Source organism: Hylobates moloch, unplaced genomic scaffold (assembly GCF_009828535.3).
Source record: "Hylobates moloch isolate HMO894 unplaced genomic scaffold, HMol_V3 SCAFFOLD_10, whole genome shotgun sequence".
Classification (NCBI taxonomy): Eukaryota; Metazoa; Chordata; class Mammalia; order Primates; family Hylobatidae; genus Hylobates; species Hylobates moloch.
Genome location: NW_026652285.1, coordinates 24,666,737 through 24,685,887, shown reverse-complemented (window position 1 = coordinate 24,685,887; position 19,151 = coordinate 24,666,737). Strand labels below are relative to the sequence as shown.

The 19,151-nt window shown below is 41.4% G+C and overlaps 1 protein-coding gene across 1 annotated transcript in view; it reads right to left on the bottom strand.

Moving 5' to 3' along the window:
• LOC116475356 (keratin-associated protein 4-11-like) overlaps positions 1 to 19,151 on the bottom strand; it is a 307,240-nt gene that overhangs the window by 92,150 nt on the left and 195,939 nt on the right.

Here is a 19,151-nt window from a genome sequence, read left to right as displayed (position 1 = left end):
AAAACATTTAGACTTCATCAAATTTAATTTCTGTGTTTGTTAAATGAGGATCATGCCTACTTCACAGGGTTGTTGTGAAGATCAAATGAAATTGTTTATGTGACACTGCTTTGAATGCTGAAAAGCACCACCCAACGTAATTTTTATGTAAGTTTTGGTTTTAGCTACAGCTCTAGACCTATTTTTGTAATTAACTCATTTTAAAATTCTTTCTTCATGAATTTAGTTATCCAGTCATGATTTTGGAGTTTTAATAGTGTTTAACTTTTGGGAGAAAAAAAAAACAAAACATGATTTCCTGTGATCAGGCCCACAATTTTACTCAATAAAGCATTTTTCAATTCTTAGGGTATGTATCACATATCAATGAGACAATGTCTGATGCCCACATCAAAGACACATGCATTGTGTAACTTACAGCTCGATGATTTACTTCCTCCAGACAAGTAGCAACTTACACTAGGCAAATGGAATGCAGAACTCCCAGAATGACCTCTTTTTAATCAATAATTTCTCTCTCATCTGAGTGGGCAGAGTACCTCCAGTCAGTAGTTAAATACGTACTATCTCAGGCTGCAGGACGAAAATGTGGAAAGAGCATGGAACTGGGATTCAGAAACCTTGAGACAGAGTCTCAATCCAGCCTGTGCATGTATGACCTCGAGTAAATAGGATATAACAATATAAGCCCTGCCTACCACACGGCTGCAAGGATAAAATGGAATAATGATGGTGAAAGGGTCTCGTAAACTGTAAGGTGCTTTGCAGAAGGGCATTCATATTCCCTGTATTGAAAACTAGACACATGTCGTTTCCATCAACACCTTCTTCCTTTCTTTCTGGTTCAGTGCTGGGCCCAGGTGGACCTTGATATATATCATCCACACTAAAATCTGCTCCGAGCTACAAAATTAGGGTTGAGGAATCTCGCTGGACTCAAGCTAAGATTGAGCTGATGCAGCAGTGCCATTTTCAGTTTATCCTAGAAGTAGGATGCCTTCCTCCTATGGAGAGCAAAATATCCCCTATGCCATTCATGGTTTTAAAACATACATGATTATAAGCTGCACAGTAAAGAGGGGAGTTAGCCACTTGAAGCCTTGCAGTTTTGTTTTTTTTTTAAGTGTCTTCTTCGTATAAGAGAATGTAAAACCATTTGCTGGTTGTATGCATGTGGTAAAACCTTTTAAAGGCAATAAGAAGTCTGGATTTTTACTAGGAGGCTAAATAAGTATCCTACACAGCCACAGGAGGAAATTTAAGGTTTTATGACAGTTCAGCATAAGTCAGCAGCTGGAGCAGAAAAGGGGCTCGTGGGGAGGGAAAGTGTAATTTTAGCACAGTTCGAAAGACAACCATGAATCAGGAAACACAGCATGTTGTCCAAAGCCTGAGGTCAAATCCTATATCTCTGCTTCTCACTCTGAGGGTCCATAATTATATTTCTTAAAAAGGGAGATATTTTAGATACATTTTTTCTAGATTTTTTTCCTTTCTTCTTGTTGACTCCACTTTGTGTCATAGCTAGTTTAAACTCTTCCAAATACAGAGGTAAGTAACCATGCTTCCCCCTTTCTCCTTGCCTCTCACCCCTTAACTGTCCCCCATCACCTGCCCCCAGCACACAGCCCACACCCTCTGCATCCTTACTTCCCAGAGCCAATTCCAGCAATTGCTGCTCAGAAGAGACTACCCAGAAACTTTTCCTCCAGAGTTCAGTTAGTGGTAACCCCTTACCTGACTTCCCACCAAAATTTCTCCAGTGTGACCCAGAAGCCGCCTGCAATCACATTAATAGGGGAGTCTGTATCATTCAGATTCCTGGGCCTTACCCCAGACCTCCTGCATCTGCATCTCCAGGTGTGGGACCTGGGAATCCAAATTTTAACAAAAGTCTCAGCTGAAGTGTGTGCACTGAATTAAAAGCCACTGCTTTATCACTGACAGGGGGCTTTTGGCTTAAAGATCGGAATGACTTGATGACTTATTTGAGGCTTTTAGATTCGGGCATAGCTTGACGGACAACCACACATGCAAGATTCCCCCACTTCATGTCTATTCACCTGTTTATAAAATGGAGTTAATCAATAATGATCAATAACTTAATAAATACCATCAACTCATTTAATCCTCACAACCCCATCATGAAGTAGATATTATTAATAGCCCCATTTCACAGATGAGGAAACTGCTGGGCAGAAAATTTAACTGAGTCATCCATGCCACACAATAATGGGAGTCAATTATCAGTACTTTTATTTCCTTAGAAAGGTCGAATAGCACCTGACACAAGAATAGAAATAATCTGTAGTAGCAACAGCTTGCTTTTCAACTCTTCAAAGCACTCTTCTCCAGCTTGCTCATCACAGCTTCCAGTGAGAATCATCCAAGGAGTCTTTACCCCTCATCCAGAAATGCACAGAATATGTGGATTTTTGAATGGGGAAGGTATTGGATGGCAGCTAATAGCCTTTTTAATGTCATAGATGGAGAATCTGGGGCACAGAGAGAATGGTACATGTTCTCAGTGGTCAACAAGAGGACCAGTGCTCTTTTCTTCTGCTCCTCACTCTCCTTGTTCCCTGTCTTCTGCTCCTCCCTCTCTTCATTCCCAGGCACATCTGTAGTGGACAGGTGTGGACTGAGGCCTAATGCAAAGAACACTGGACCCCAAGACAGTGACCTCAGGCTCTAATTCTCAGAAGTACCATTTGGCTTATCTGTGCTTAGACTCTGGGCACTCACCATGGACCCTTCAAAGCTTATATCCTTAGCTTCTCTTACAAGCTCTGACATTACTTATCATGTCTAGCTTTCTACCTCTGTAAATAAGAACTGACACCAAAAAAACTCTTCCAACCTGCCCCCACCCCCTCTCGCCAGTGTCTTTTAAAGGCAAGTGGATGGTATCAGTGATACCTTCACGTTCTTTAGAAGATAATGACTCTATGTTGTTATTAATTCCCGTAATTTCCATTTTTCAAACAGTGAAGAAAAGTATCTTACTCTAGACAGAAACAGACACTTACCTGAGTAAGTTTATCCTATTTCTGTCCATTTTGATTTAAAATTAAAGTTTTTATAATGAAAACACATTTTAAAAGCAAACATCCACTTTAAATGAGAGAAGGGGGGAAACATTAAAATTCAAGAGAAAAGGAAACGGTCCCCAAAGAGAAGAGAATAGGTCCATATTAGGTTAGGAAGAATTTCTAGGCTGAGGCAATCAGCATCCATGACACAGCCTTGGGTTAGTCTCAGGGCAAGCAAACCTTGAACACATTGTTTCAACACTGTGATCAAATGTCTTTTATAGGAAATGAATCCTCTGGGTATTGGGCTGGCTAGAAATATCTGATCAGTGTGTTCATGAATGATTCACAAGCTTCATGGGAACCACCCACGCACCCAGTTCAAATAGGAACAACCCTGTCTGGCAACATTGAAAGGTTTGCTGTAATTATCCTTTCAGGTTAAACATCATATTTGGAGAGCTTTCCTAGGTGATGCTTTTAAGCCACAGGCTACCACTTACATGCACATGGGAAAAATATGTATATCAATGTTTCTAAACATCTTAAGAAGGCATCGCAATAGCAAAATTTCTGAATATGTTTTCTTGATCCTCTCTCTTTCTTTGTCTCTCTCTCTCTCCCCCCGCCCCACCCCGCTCTTTCCTTCTCTCTCTCTGGAACAACCCAATAGTCAAGGTGGACATACTAGTCGTACCTGGAGAAAACATCTCAGACAGTAAGTTCTCTTACTCTTTTCAGGAGGAGAGCAAGTTTGGGACCCCCTTCTCTTTTTCCTTCTCCAAAAACAAAAAACCAGAAACAAAAAAGAATCAAAAAGGCCTTTCTTCTAATCCAGGAGCAAAAATTTCCAATATTACAGCTCGTTATGGAGGGCCACTGGGCCAGCTAGTGCTCGAGAGTTACCTGGAAAGGGTTGTATCCACCCGTTTGGTATCTGTGGCCCTTAAAGAAACTGCCTAACTCTACTGACCCAGAAGACCTAGAGAGAGACCACACTTTGGGCTGAACATCTCTAAACCTGGATAGTTGGTCATGAAGAACTACCCATCAACTGTATGTAAGAGTAAAAAGGCCTTCTCTGCACTTCTGTGGAGGATAAATGTCTGTCAGCTCATTTTCCATTGACTGGAAAAAAATAACTGTGTTCTCTTCCTTCACTGCCACTTTCTAAGAAACACCCCCATCCCCACTCCCAGCATAGACTCTAGTTGCAGGGAGAAGTCTCACAGTGGAAGGTAAATAAAATTACTACCCACGTAAGAGGACTCTGTAAGTTCAGCGGGGAAAGGAGACTAGGATGAAAACTCAGAACAAGCACCCCTTTAAAGGTATTAGAAAAACCTAGAAAAGAACTTTGGCCACCTTTGTTTAAAAAGTAGAATCATGCACTGATTAATAATACATACTTGAATCTAGACCAGCTGGGTCTCTGATTCCCAGCCCTGCCACATACCATGAGATCTTGGACAAGTTACTTAACCTCTCTATTTCCTCATCTTTAAAATGGGGCTATTAATAGCATCTACTTCATAGGGCTGAGATGACATCATTAATTAATGCATGCAAAGCTCCTAGAGCATGCCTGGCACCCAGTAACCTTGTTAGTAGGATTGCATTATACTGCTTCGAGAAGCTCACTTCAGTTGGCAAAACAATCACATGAGAGCTCATGAATTATTTCACTTGAGCCAAATGACAATGGCGTAGTCATGCAAAGCCATTCTGATAACTAATGAAAGTGCTATATTAAGGATAGAACCTTTCTTTTTAAAAGAAAGCTGAGTCACACCTGACCCAAAGTAAAAACCACATACAGGTCCAACTCTTCTGTTTTCCAGCATGTTAGGGAGCTCAGTTGTAAAGGACCTCTCCATCAGGTATCAACCTTCACAAGCTTTGCAGCCAGTAGGAAGAAGATAGCCCCGGAGGAGAAGGGAGAACAGTTTGAAGTCATCCCTGTAACAGGATCACTTTTATGGACAACTGAAATCACAGGGCAATTCAGAGAGGACTGATGGCCCTTCTTCTAGTACAATATCTGTTACCCTTGTCTCTTGTGGCCCCGATGTTTCCTGGAGTCAGGTTATGGTGTAAATGGAGAAAACATCTGGAAGGCTTCTCCACCGCCAACACATAATAAAAGTAATCACAGATGCACAGAAGCCACAGTGTCTCCTAGGGCCAAAAAGTAGAAAGAGCAACGCTTCTTTCATTCAATTAAAAACTGATTAAATATTATGCCTCTAGACATTGTGCTATATGCTTTACATGAATTATCTCACTCAATTCTCACAATGGCCCTACCATACTATGGTTATTACCACATTACTAACAAGTGAACTAAGGCTTACAGAAGTTAAGCAATTTGCTCAGTGTCACAGCTAGTAAATGTTAAAGTCAAAATCTAAACAAACTCAAATCCTCTATTCCAAATGCCCAGTCAAATAATTACTCAAGTTTGACAATGTCATACATGTAGCCTAATGAAAGCTATAAAGAATTAAGGAAATAATGCTTGTCTTGGAGGTCTAAAGAAGGTGAGCCATATCCCTGGTGGTTCAAGTGGTTAAGAAAATGTTTTAAAAAGAGAAAGTGAGCCCTAAAAACACAACTCAACAGTGTCCAGCCCAATCCAGGAAGGAGCAACATTGAACTCATGAACACCATCTAAGCATGTGTGGACTTGAGGCAGTTCTTCAACCTCATTCCTCAAGACCCCACATCCCTCTTCTAGTTCCATTTTTGACGAAAGCCTTCATATTACAATTTGGTTTCTCTAATTCTTAGGTACAACAAAGAAGGTGCATTGATTTGCAGTTGGGAACTCTGTGGTTGCAAAATGGATCATCTCTCAATGTTAAATTAATAAGTTTGCATTCTGTCTCTTTCATCTGGCACTTAAAAGTCAGGTTACTCTGGGTCAGCTCCTGAGAATCCCTTTTGTTCTGGTGCACTAATAACCCACCAGCCTAAGAACAGACATAGACCACTGTGACTTCACAAAAAAGTATCACCTTGTGAAGTTCTGCTTTAGAGACCAGATGACCTAACTCAACAGCATCTTCATCTCTTCTCATTCTAACCACAACAATTAGGTTGTTGGATTTGTGTGAAGTTCATTGCTAGAAGATTGGCACAGTATAGCCCTGCTCTACTAGATATAAAGCCAAGAGGTCTTGAATGGAGAAGCACCAGGAAAGTGTAGGTCTCATTTCTAACTCAGTTCATATTCATGGCAAGCATAGGCTCAAAAAAATGAATGCCTGATATTCATGTTTCCAACAATGTGTGGCTTCATCAGCAATTGTGGGCTGCCAAAGCTGCACGGGACTTCCTGGTTTTGACCCATCCCAAGAGTAACAGGACACAAGGCTGATAGGATGAAATATCCAAAGTCCAACCCCAGGATTCCACTTTTTTTTTTTTTTTTGAGACGGAGTTTTGCTCATGTTGCCCAGGCTGGAGTGCAATGGCACGATCTCAGCTCACCGCAACCTCCACCTCCTGGGTTCAAGTGATTCTCCTGCCTCGGCCTCCCAAGTAGCTAGAATTACAGGCATGCATCACCATGCCAAGACAATTTTTGTATTTTTTTTTTAGTAGAGACAGAGTTTCTCCACGTTGGTCAGGCTGGTCTCAAACTCCTGACCTCAGGTGATCTACCTGCCTCGGCCTCCCAAAGTGCTGGGATTACAGGTGTGAGCAACCACACCCGCCGCCCGCCCCCCCCACTCCCACAGGGTCCCTTTTAAGAAAGGCTACAAATTATAATTAGGGGGATGGTAATCAGAAATGAAATCAAAAGGGTTGGGTTCAGAGAAAAACAGAAGATGCTATATTGGTGTATTCAGGAGAGGCACTGGAAGAAATAGACAAAATAAGAAAGAGGAGGGAGCAAAATGGATATGTTTTTGTGGCTGCAGAGTAAGAAGAACCAAGAGGTCATTTGGAGCTCACTTACATGGAACAGAATGTACAGTGGGACTAAGATTGCAGGGACCATGTCCAGCGTCCCAGTTACAGCACCATCTCTTTGTAGTAATGACACGAAGACTATGTAGTAAATAATAATTAGGGATGAAAGACGAGCTGTGGACAAAGGGTGAGATCAGGAGGGAAATAGGCTTTGGTTGTAAATAAAAGACACATATTCACATTTGCCCTAATGATGGTTCCCACGTGCCCTGGATCTGCAGGAACAGCCTCCCTTTTATGTAATTGTATGCTTCTCCATAAAAATTATTTGTAAAATGTTTAATTAAATGTGATTTAAATTCTATAATTTTCTGAGGTATATCATATATATTAATTTGAAAATTTAAAAATCCACCTATAATTTGCCATTTTAGGGTTTATGAAATATAGTAACTATAACCGTCTTTGCTGTTATGCTAATAATTTAAGATCTAGACTAAGCATGGGTATGGAAAATATGTTTTATAAATGACATGGAAAAGATATTCTATTCACCTTGATTTAATCCTTGTAGGAGATTGGTCAGAGTGGTGGGAGAAACTATAGGGAAAGGATGCAAACCTTCTGAAAGTTCAGAAGGCTCTGCATAGCTTCAGGGAAGAATAAGCTGAAGGCAGCTGTTCTCTGATCCTGAGGCAGAGGGCAAGGAGTAGGTACAAGGAAGTGTAGGGGAATTTATCGTAAACAGGCTTGTTTACTTAGGTTGTCTAGAAACCGACCTTTGATAATCTGTGCACATGACTGCTCCCTGAAAAGGGGAACAATAATGTTAATTACCCACAGATTGCGTTTGCTCCAGGCTTTCGGCATTATGTCTGTACTGAATAAAAGCAAGCAGCTTCGGCTGTTCGCGGCTGCTCTCTTTGGCCCTAAGTGCCAGCAGACCCCTAGCTGCTCTTACACTGCATGCCTGTATGCCAGTACTCCCTTCATCCGATGCTCAGCCAGGGTCTGCAGGACAGACCTGGCAAATCTTCAGCAAAAATCTATCACCAGAGTTCCTATTGGATGTTTCCCCCACAGACACACACGCATTACGATGTTCTACTGCCACTGTAACAAAGTAACATGCATTCCATGGCTCAAAATACCACAAAATAACACGAATTTACTATCTTACTGTTCTCTATTTCAGAAATCTGACTTGGGACTCAATGTACTAAAATCAAAGTGTTGGGAGTCCTGGGGGGATTTGTTTTCTTGCCAAACTTTTCCAGCTTTCAGAGGCTGCCCACATTCCTGGGCTTGTCCACCACTTCCATCTTCACCATCAGCGATCTCGTCACCCTTAACTCTGCCTTCATCACATCTCCTTTGCCAACACTGACTAAATCTTCTACTTCCCTCTTCCACTTTTTTTTGAGACGGAGTCTCGCTCTGTCGCCCAGGCTGGTGCGCAGTGACATGATCTTGGCTCACTGCAACCTCCGCCTCCTGGGTTCAAGCCATTCTCCTGCCTCAGCCTCCGGAGTAGCTGGGATTACAAGTGTGGAGGCATGCAGGCGTGTGCCACCATGCCCAGCTAATTTTTGTGGGGTTTTTTGTTTGTTTGTTTGTTTAGTAGAGACGGGGTTTCACCATCTTGGTCAGGCTGGTCTCGAACCCTTGACCTCGTGATCCACCCACCTCGGCCTCCTAAAGTGCTCGGATTACAGGCATGAGCCACGGTGCCCAGCCCCTCTTCCACTTTTAAAGACATTATGATTATCTTGGGCCCACTTGAATAATTCAGGATACTCTCCCTATTTTAAGGCCAGCTGATTAGCAACCTTAATTCTATTTGTGACTTTAATTACCTTTTTGCCAAGTAACATCAACTATTCACAGGCTCTGGGTATTAGGACCTGGGCATCTTTCGGGGACCATTATTCTGCCTCCCACACCAAAGGAAACAGAGAGAGGGAGGGGAAAAGAGACAGCCCATGTATTATCTCTCTAAAACCCCAAAACCAAAACTGGAGTAAGCAATAAAGTCACGAGTGTTTAAATTCACGAACCAATCAAGCTTCCCTGTTGTACTTCAACCCTCAGGGAACACTGACATAAGGAGAGCATATGTTTAAGGCTATATCTTAACTAATAGTTTGAAGATGTAAACATACTCCATAACCTTGTGGGGTCATTTTTTACAGCAACAATAATAACAATTAACATTTACTGGGTGCTTCCAATGTGCTAAAGTGTTAAGTGTTCTCTATGTGTATTTGCTATTCAACTACCCATTTTGCAGATGAAGAAAGTGAGGCATGAGAGGTTCATAGCCAGAGTCACATAGATAGTTAGTGCCAGAGCCAGGATTCACACCCAGGACCATGGGACTCCAAATCCTGCACTTTTAACCATCATGAAAAAATGCCTCTTCCTCTTTTTTTTTTTTAACCAGTATACACTTTGCAATAATTTATTCCCTAATTGACAGAGATAGAAGGAAAAGACCAGAGTGTGACCTAACCGAAGGCATTTGGAAATGGCTTTCACCTGTATTTGGAAACTCAAGCCTTCCTAGGGAAGAACTATTAGTTCACTGCTAGGGTGGAAAGAGTGCCTGCCCTAAAATATAAATAACTTTAAACAGATAACATGATAATAGAATAAAATATAGCAAAACAAAAAATTGGGGATTATGTTTGGGATATAATTTATATAGAAAAGTGAAATTTTAAAAGCCACAAAGCATATTCAAATAAATTCTGTAAGTTTAGAACACTCTATAAAAATATATATGACTACTCAGCAAAAGTATCCAAAACCAGAGCATAGATATAGGCTTATTTCACCTAGCTAAAATAGAGTATTCTAACACACTCACATATACACACACAAACACACACAGACACATTTTCGTAATAGTACCACTGAGTACTTTTTAATTATAATGCATAGATTATCTCCTTTCATTTCCACAATAACCCCATCAATCAGGGCTGAGTATTAATCTCAGTTCACAGCTGTGGAAATTAAAGACCGAAGAACTGGGTAACAATGGCAGAATTGGGATGTGAACTGACAGCTGGTAACCAGGGTATTCATCATCATAAATCTAGACTGACCTTTACATGGACTAAGTTTGTAAAATGTAAACTCCTGAAGTTCCTGTTTCTCCTTAAGTTCATCTGGGGACAGAACTATAGCTTTTAGGCTAGACTTTTTCATCTAGCCCTTGTGACTTCCTGACAACTTCATCGGTCTCCCCTCTGTCCAGACTCGTGGGATCCTGACTGCAGGGTGGAATAGAGGTGTTTTTTAATCATTCTCCTCCTCTGCCCTCATCTCTGCACAGCAGTCTACAGATTACAAAGCTTGTATGCGTACACTACAGACCTATTACATAGCTTCTGTATGTATATTACATACAGATTACACGTATCATGTGTGTACATTGCTTGCAAATTACATAGTTCAAGTATGTTTGTTACATACCAATTATGTGGCTCATGTATGTAAAGTACACACCTATTACATAGCTAATATATATATATTACATGTAGATTACAAAGCTTATGTATGTACATTAACTCATGCGCTCCCCACAACAACCCTGTAAACTAAAAGGAAAATTATTGGCAGTCTCATTTTCATGGTAAGAACTTTGAGACCAGAGAGGTTAATGTTGCTAGGTGGGTGGGTTAACAGCAGAGCATGTACTTTAACCCCCTAGCCCAAAATCCTTCCCACTAGTCCAAACTGCAACAAAGATGCAGAAAATGTCACCATCAAGAAGATCTTCAAAAATTTTTTTTCAAAAAAGTTTTAGTTAGAATAATAGAGTTTTGAAAAGCAAATATTCCAAGCCAAAAGAAAGGAGGGAAGGGGAAAGAAAAACCTGTATCGCAAACTAAAAATCAAGTCGTGATTAGTAATCTACAAGCAGTAAAATAGGTAATAAGAACAGCATTCACGCATATAGAAGGGAGAAACCTAGAAGTAAATGTGAGAAGACACTGTACACACGGGTAAAGTCTCTGTAAGCACATGGGTGAAATATGAACCAGTGGCTACGTAGGGACTGGGCTCTAGGGCACCTTCGCCACTAACTCACTGCATAACCTTAGGCAAGTCTTCCTCCTTTCACTGCCTTAGTTCTTACATCCATAAGAAAAAGTCCATCATGGTAGTTACTTGTCCATAAAGCAAGTTGAGAGCCTTGAACAAAAAAATATTTTGGCAAAACATATGATTACTCTACTTCTTGTCTAAAAGCACATTAAATAGGATACACATCAAACAAGTACAGTTTAAGGTACCATAATAGACACCGTGTCTATTATGCAATCCTCTCGAATAACAAATGCAGCATATACACACCACAGGTGCCATAAAAGTCAATAATAAATTGACTTTTATTATGTCTTCTTTCTCACGGCAGAAAAGTAGTTAATGCTGTGCTGTTACTCTAATATCCCTGAATATCTTACTAAATCAATCAAAATTAATAAGCAAACTTCCATCGTCTCTCTTCTGGACAGGGGCTGTCCTTTCCTAGCCATCCCCACCCCTTCACTCTCACCCTCATTCATTCTCCATGAGACAGCTAGGGTGATCTTTTTGAAGATCACAGTGCAGTACTCCCCTGCTTAAAATCTTCATTTTCCACAGCTCTTGTGTTGAAGATCAAAATACTCAGCAGAGCTGAGAAAGCCCAGAACGACCCCGAGTCCTGTGCGTCACCGGCGTCCTCTCACCCTGCCCTCCTCCTCACCTTCTCTGCTCCACTCAGGGTAGGCATTCACTAAATATTTGTTCAATGAATGAAAAGGCAAACAATGGGTTTTTTGTGTGAACAATGTATTAAGGTTTGTTTCTGAATAAGAAGCAACATTGGCCGGATGCGGTGGCTCACGCCTGTAATCTCAACACTTTGGGAGGCTGAGCCAGGCAGATCATTTGAGGTCAGGAGTTTGAGACCAGCCTGGCCAACATGGTGAAACCTCATCTCTACCAAAAATACAAAAAATAGCAGGGCATGGTGGTGGGCGCCTGTAATCCCAGCTACTCAGGAGGCTTGAACCTGTGGGGCGGAGACTGCAGTGAGCTGAGGTCATGCCAGTGCACTCCAGCCTGGGCAACAGATCAAGACTGTCTCAAAAAAAAAGAAAAAAAAGAAAGGAAAACGAAGAAGAAGAAGCAATATTTGAGTGAACCAAACAAATACATGGTTGAGTTTCAGGTGGCAACAACTATCAAGTGGGGAAGAATGCTGGGAGCAAGGACCTTCTAACAGCCTTGCATACTCTTGCCCTGCTGCAACATGAACCACACTGGGCTAAAGGTAAAACCTATAAGGACAAGACTTCAGCAAATTGCATGAGATGATGTTTCAGCAACCAACACCACAGTTAACTCAAAACATCTCCTCCTAAGGCAAAAGAAAGTAACGCCCAGTGAGGACTAAAGCTAACAGCGCAGGTTAATTCCAGGATCATTAACAATGGTCTTTGTGTAAAGGATTTATTTGATTACGTATCATGTCCATCAGATTAAGATGATAATAAGGAGAAAAAGAAGAGCGAAATTGTTTCAGCTTTGCAGCAGCACTTCCCACCCATTAGTGGGGATCTGTTTTTTCTGCTGTTGTGTTAAGGGAATGAAATCACCGCAATAGGCCTTTTGCACAGAGGCAGTGCAAAAGGACTTAAGGATCTTTCTAAAACCAGGCTTAAGTCAGAGTGTTCTGGCAGTCCTTTGAAAGAAGTTATCTAGCTGAAACATCACTTGCCTCCTCAGAAAGGTTTGGTGTCAGCTGGAAAAGGAAGGAAGCTGGAAGGAGGAGGAGGTGCCCTCCTTCTCTGAAGGTAATAATGATAAATGAGGGTCAACTACTAGTATGATGGGCTAGGCCAACCCATTCTTCTCAGGCTTATACCAAGGTACCGAATGATAAGTATGTCACTCAGATGATGATGATTTCATCGCAGCTATGTGAAAAGATCTTGACAACCAGGTTTTCTCTACTGGTGATGGTGCTAAATTGCTATGTCTCCTGAGCACTGGCAACTCTGAATTCCAGGTATAAATGGGTAAAGATCGGTAACTGCTCCTAAGCACCCCAGAGCAGACCCTCACATAATAGGTTGTGTCATCTGACAGAATACTGAAAGGCCAAACAAAATAAAACTAAACTGTTGGATCTAGAGGCTGAAGGATCCTTAAAGGCAGGAGTGGGAGTGAGTGAGGGATAAAAGACTGCACATTGGGTACAGTGTACACTGCTCCGGTGATGGGTGCACCAAAACCTCAGAAATCACCACTAAAGAACCTATCATATAAAAAAAGCCTCAACATCACTGATAATTAGGGAAATGCAAATCAAAACCACAATGAGATACCATCTCACACAAGTCAGAATGGCGATTATTAAAAAGTCAAGAAACAACAGATACTGGTGAGGTTGTGGAGAAATGGGAATGCTTTTACATTGTTGGTGGGAATGTAAATTAGTTCAACCATTGTGGTAGACAGTGTGGCAATTCCTCAAAGATTTAGAACTGGAAAGACCATTTGACTCAGCAATCCCACTACTGGGTATCACCCCAACAGCCCTGGTGGCATGCCAAAAAAGTATTAAATCATTCTATTATAAAGATATATGCTATATATACAGTGAGTCATTGCAGCACTACTACTCCATAGCAAAGACATGGAATCAACCCAAATGCCCATCAATAATACACTGGATAAAGAAAATGTGGTACATATACATCATGGAATACCATACAGCCATAAAAAGGAACAACATCATGTCCTTTGCAGGGACATGGATGAAGCTGGAAGCCATTATCTTCAGCAAACTAAGACAGAAACAGAAAACCAAACACCACATGTTATCACTTATAAGTGGGAGCAGAACCATGAGAACACCTGGACACAGGGAGGGGAACAACACACAGAGAGGCCTTTCAGGGGAGGGTGGGTGGGGAGAGTAGTAGGGAAAAGAGCTATTGCATGCTGGGCTTAATACCTAGGTGATGGGTTGATAGGTGCAGCAAACCACCATGGCACATGTTTACCTATGTAACACACCTGCATATCCTGCATATGTACCCCAGAACTTAAAAAATAATAATTTAAAAAAATAGATTGCATCATCTGCAAACAAAAAAATTCATTAATGTAATCAAAAACCACCTGTTTCCCAAAAACTATTAAAATAAAAATTTTAAATAGTTTTTAAGTAGGAATTGTGTCATATTAGTCTATTTGTAAAACCAGAGTACCCCTAAAGGAAATCTTCAATAAAATTAATAACTAAGTTAGAAGATTTTAAGTCAAATGATTGTGGCTGTGGAATTCAACCAATAATGAAATTGGAGATGAAATGCACAGTTTGGAGGTATGAGAAAAAAAGCAATAAAAACATTTTAAATATAGCCAACCACTTTAAATGAGCAGGTGCTCGAATCAATATCCCACAACTGCAAAAATTTTAGTGAACCTAAAGCATTGTCTCTATAGCAAAGTAAAAAAGGAAGAAGAAGAAGGAGGAGGAGGAGGAGGGAGAAGGAGAAGAGGAGGAAGGAGAAGAAGAGGAAGAGGAAGAGAGAAGAAGAAGAAGAAGAAGAAGAAGAAGAAGAAGAGGAGGAGGAGGAGGAAGGAGGGGAAGGGGAAGGGGAAGGAGAAGGAGAAGGAGAAGCGGAGGAGGAAGAAGAGGAAGGAGGAGGGGGAGGAGAAGGAGGAGGGGGAGGAGAAGGAGGAGAAGGAGGAGGGGGAGGAGGGGGAGGAGGGGGAGGAGAAGGAGAAGAAGGAAAAGGATGAGGAGAAAAGAAGGAGGATAAGGAGGAGGAAGAGGAGAAGGAGGAAAAGGAGAAGGAGAAGAAGAAGAGGAGGAGGTGGAGGAGGAAGAGGAAGAAGAAGGAGGAAAAGGAGGGGGAGGAGAAAGGGAGAAGAAGGAGCTCAGTGGCAACAGGGAAGGCAACTAAAGTTTTACATCACTGGATCCTGACTTTTTTAAACTTATATACTCCTTTGAAAAGTTAATAAGGCCAGGTGAAGTGGCTCATGCCTTTAATCTTACCACTTCGAGATGCTAAGATAGGAGAATTGCATGAGCCCAGGAGTTTGAGACAAGCCTGAGCAATGTAGCAAGGCCTCGTCTCTACAAAACATTTAAAAAAAGAATTTGCCTGGTGTGGTGGTGTGCGCCTGTAAGTTCCAGCTACTGGGGAGGTGGAGGCAGGAGGATCACTTGAGCCAGGAGGTTGAGGCTGTAGTGAGCCATGATTGCACCACTGCCCACAGCTCAGGCAACAAAGTGAGACCCTATCTCAACAAATAATAATGAATTTTTAAAAATTTCTTTTGAGATGGAAATTCACTCTTGTCACCCAGGCTGGAGTGCAATGGTGTGATCTCAGCTCACTCCAACCTCCGCCTCCTGGGTTCAAGCAATTCTCCTGCCTCAGCCTCCAGAGTAGCTGGGATTACAGGTGCACACCACCATGTCCAGCTAATTTTTTGTATTTTTAGTAGAGATGGGGTTTCACCATGTTGGTCTTGAACTCGTGCCCTCAGGTGATCAATCCACCCACTTCGGCCTCCCAAAGTGCTGGGATTACAGGCATGAGCCACCACGCCTGGCCTAATTGAAATTTTTAAATACAACAGTTAATAAAAGCTTCTATTCCTCAGAAAAGTAAGCATATAAGCATGCAGAGAAATTTTTGCATATAGTTTTAGAGATTTTACTAACTTCTTAAAGTCTATCTATTGAATTCCATGTTTAAAATTGCAGCTGCAATTGAAGCACTGGATTGATTGTTTTCAGCTGGGAACATTTTCCCAATGGATAAGATGCTACAAGGGCTTAAGCATGAGTGGTCCATAAAGCTGATATAAAACACTTTGTTACAGCATGATCCTCAGACCATTTTCTCATATTTCTATTTGTCCAGGAAAATGGGGCCAACAGAGAGATGATGTGAGTTACGAAGTCTTCAATACAGTATTTCAAATGAGGAAGAAAACAATAGCCAACTTAAGAGTCACTTACAAATAGTAAGTATCTGTATATAGTGTCTGTTCATGTCCTTTGCCCACTTTTTAATGGGCATGTTTTATTTCTATAAATGTCTAATCTTCTTATGTAACCTTCCAACTTATAGGATAATAGCATAGCAATTTTGCCTGAAGACCTACTACTCATCTGTTCTGAAATGTCATGTGTAGTAAAAATGTATTTCAGAGTCATTTTGGCCATCTTTCTCTACTATAAAGAACGGGTGCCTATAAAATGCTTCATTAATGGAATGGTTGTCTTGAAAAGGCACACAAACAGACTGTGTACCCAGTTCATGACAGCTACCTTCTGACAGGACTCCCTTCTGACCCCAACACACCCACATGCAACCCCATGCATTCACTCACCAGCTGAGCTCTCTTACAAAGTACTCACTCCCTTTCAAGATGACAACTGAGTTCATCAGAAACATGAATCAAATGTGAAAACTACAAATGTTTCAGCCAGAAAATCGTGCAAAGGAGAAATGATTTTGATTCTGAACAATTTGCACTCTACAGAAATACCAAAAGAAATCATGAAACCATATTGCAAGTGAAATGCTCATGAACCAAAAAGATCAGTAAATGTTGGCCATTTACTGAGGAAGCAGTTGGAGGCTTCATCCCTCGAGTTCTTTAAGAATACTTCAAAAACAAGGTCAGCACTCTGCCGTTGTCCTCCCTAAAAGCAAAAATCTGCAACAAGTATCTCAGTGTTGCTCTTCTTTCCAGTCCTGCGATTCCACAAATACTGGCATTTACAGGCCATTTTACCCTTCTTAAAAATGTAAAATTTAAAAGAATGTGATGAAAGTTTTTAAATTCTAGAAAAACTATGTCACTAAAGTGAATTCATTCTAGTTCCTTATTTGCCGATTAAAATGTGTTAATTGACTTAAGTTTTTCTAAAATGGAATAAGTCGTATGAGCCCATTTTTCCAATTATTTTAGCCATATTTTGTCTTCCAATGCATACACATAGTATCTGAAAGGGTTCACCAAATGTTACCAAAGGTTGCGTGTGTGTGGTAGAATTTTAAAATATTTTTTCCTGTACTATCATGTATCACTTGATTTTGTATAATAAGCATGTATCATTTTTACCCCAAAAAAGCATGATTTCTTTTAAAATCCAATGGAACTCTAAACATTAGAAGTTATGGAAAATTGGGGCTGGGTGCGGTGGCTCACACCTGTAATCCCAGCACTTTGGGAGGCCGAGGTGGGTGGATCACGAAGTCAGAACTTCAAGATCAGCCTGGCCAACATGGTAAAACCCCGTCTGTACTAAAAACTACAAAGATTAGCCAAGCGTGGTGGCACGCGCCTGTGGTCCCAGCTACTCGGGAGGCTGAGGCAGAAGAATCGCTTGAACCCGGGAGGTGGAGGTTGCAGTGAGTCGTGATCGCATCACTGCACTCCAGCCTGGGTGACGGGGCGAGACTCGGTCTCAAAAAAAAAAAAAAAAAAAGAAGTTATGGAAAATTGGCTGGGCACGGTGGCTCACGCCTGTAATCCCAGCACTTTCGGAGGCCGAGGCAGACAGATCATGAGGTCAGGAGTTCAAGACCAGCCTGGCCAACATGGCGAAATCCCGTCCCTACTAAGAATACAAAAAATTAGCTGGGCATGGTGGTGCGCCCCTGTAATCCTAGCTACTCGAGAGGCTGAGGCAGGAGAATTGCTTGAACCCAGGAGGTGGAGGTTGCAGTGAGTCAAGATTGCGCCATTGCACTCCAGCCTGGGTGATAGAGCAAGACTCCATCTCGAGAAAAAAAAAAAAAAAAAAAAACAGCCAAAAGACACATGAAAAAATGCTCATCATCACTGGCCATCAGAGAAATGCAAACCAAAACCACAATGAGATACCATCTCACACCAGTTAGAATGGCGATCATTAAAAAGTCAGGAAACAACAGGTGCTGGAGAGGATGTGGAGAAATAGGAACACTTTTACACTGTTGGTGGGACTGTAAACTAGTTCAACCATTGTGGAAGTCAGTGTGGCGATTCCTCAGGGATCTAGAACTAGAAATACCATTTGACCCAGCCATCCCATCACTGGGTATATACTGAAAGGATTATAAATCATGCTGCTATAAAGACACATGTACACGTATGTTTATTGCGGCATTATTCACAATAGCAAAGACTTGGAACCAAGCCAAATGTCCAACAATGATAGACTGGATTAAGAAAATATGGCACATATACACCATGGAATACCATGCAGCCATAAAAAAGGATGAGTTCATGTCCTTTGTAGGGACATGGATGAAGCTGGAAACCACATTCTCAGTAAACTATCGCAAGGACAAAAAACCAAACACCGAATGTTCTCACTCATAGGTGGGAATTGAACAATGAGAACACATGGACACAGGAAGGGGAACATCATACACCGGGGCCTGTTGTGGGGTGAGGGGAGGCAGGAGGGATAGCATTAGGAGATATACCTAATGTTAGATGACGAGTTAATGGGTGCAGCACAGCAACATGGCACATGTATACATATGTAACTAACCTGCACATTGTGCACATGTACCCTAAAACTTAAAGTATAATAATAAAAAAAAAAGGAAATTATGGGAAACCATCATATAACAGTACTGAAAGAGACTATTTCTCCCCAGTGCTCTCAGATCTCACCACCAGTTTTTCCCAGCCCTGGTCCTGCTATGATACAAGAAATCTTTTGCTCAAGGATAACTCCTTCAAATCAAAACTCCCACACATGGAAATAAAATGAGACAGTGGCCAAATTTATGGGGTTGATAAGTTGCTGCCACTCAGACATGCCTGAAATGAGTAGAGAAGCATTAATTCCATTGTAGATTCTGGTGAGAGAATTTAGAGAAAGGCAGTGCAGCCTGGCCCTTGCACATGCTAAAGGTAAATGTTTTCTACCTTGGTAAGGCTGGGTCCAGGTGAACAGGAACCAGAGCTGACCATAACTTTGATGACCAGGAACCGTCCATATCCACAGAACACTGGTTGCCACCACTTGCCAAACAAGTCTCTCTAGTTCCCTCATTTGCTCTATTTTTATCACTTGTCTCTTTTGTCTTTTTCTCATATCTGAGATGTAAGTGACTGTAGGCACTCTTTCTAAGCACTCTCCAAGCTTCCCTGAGGCTTGGAGGCTCA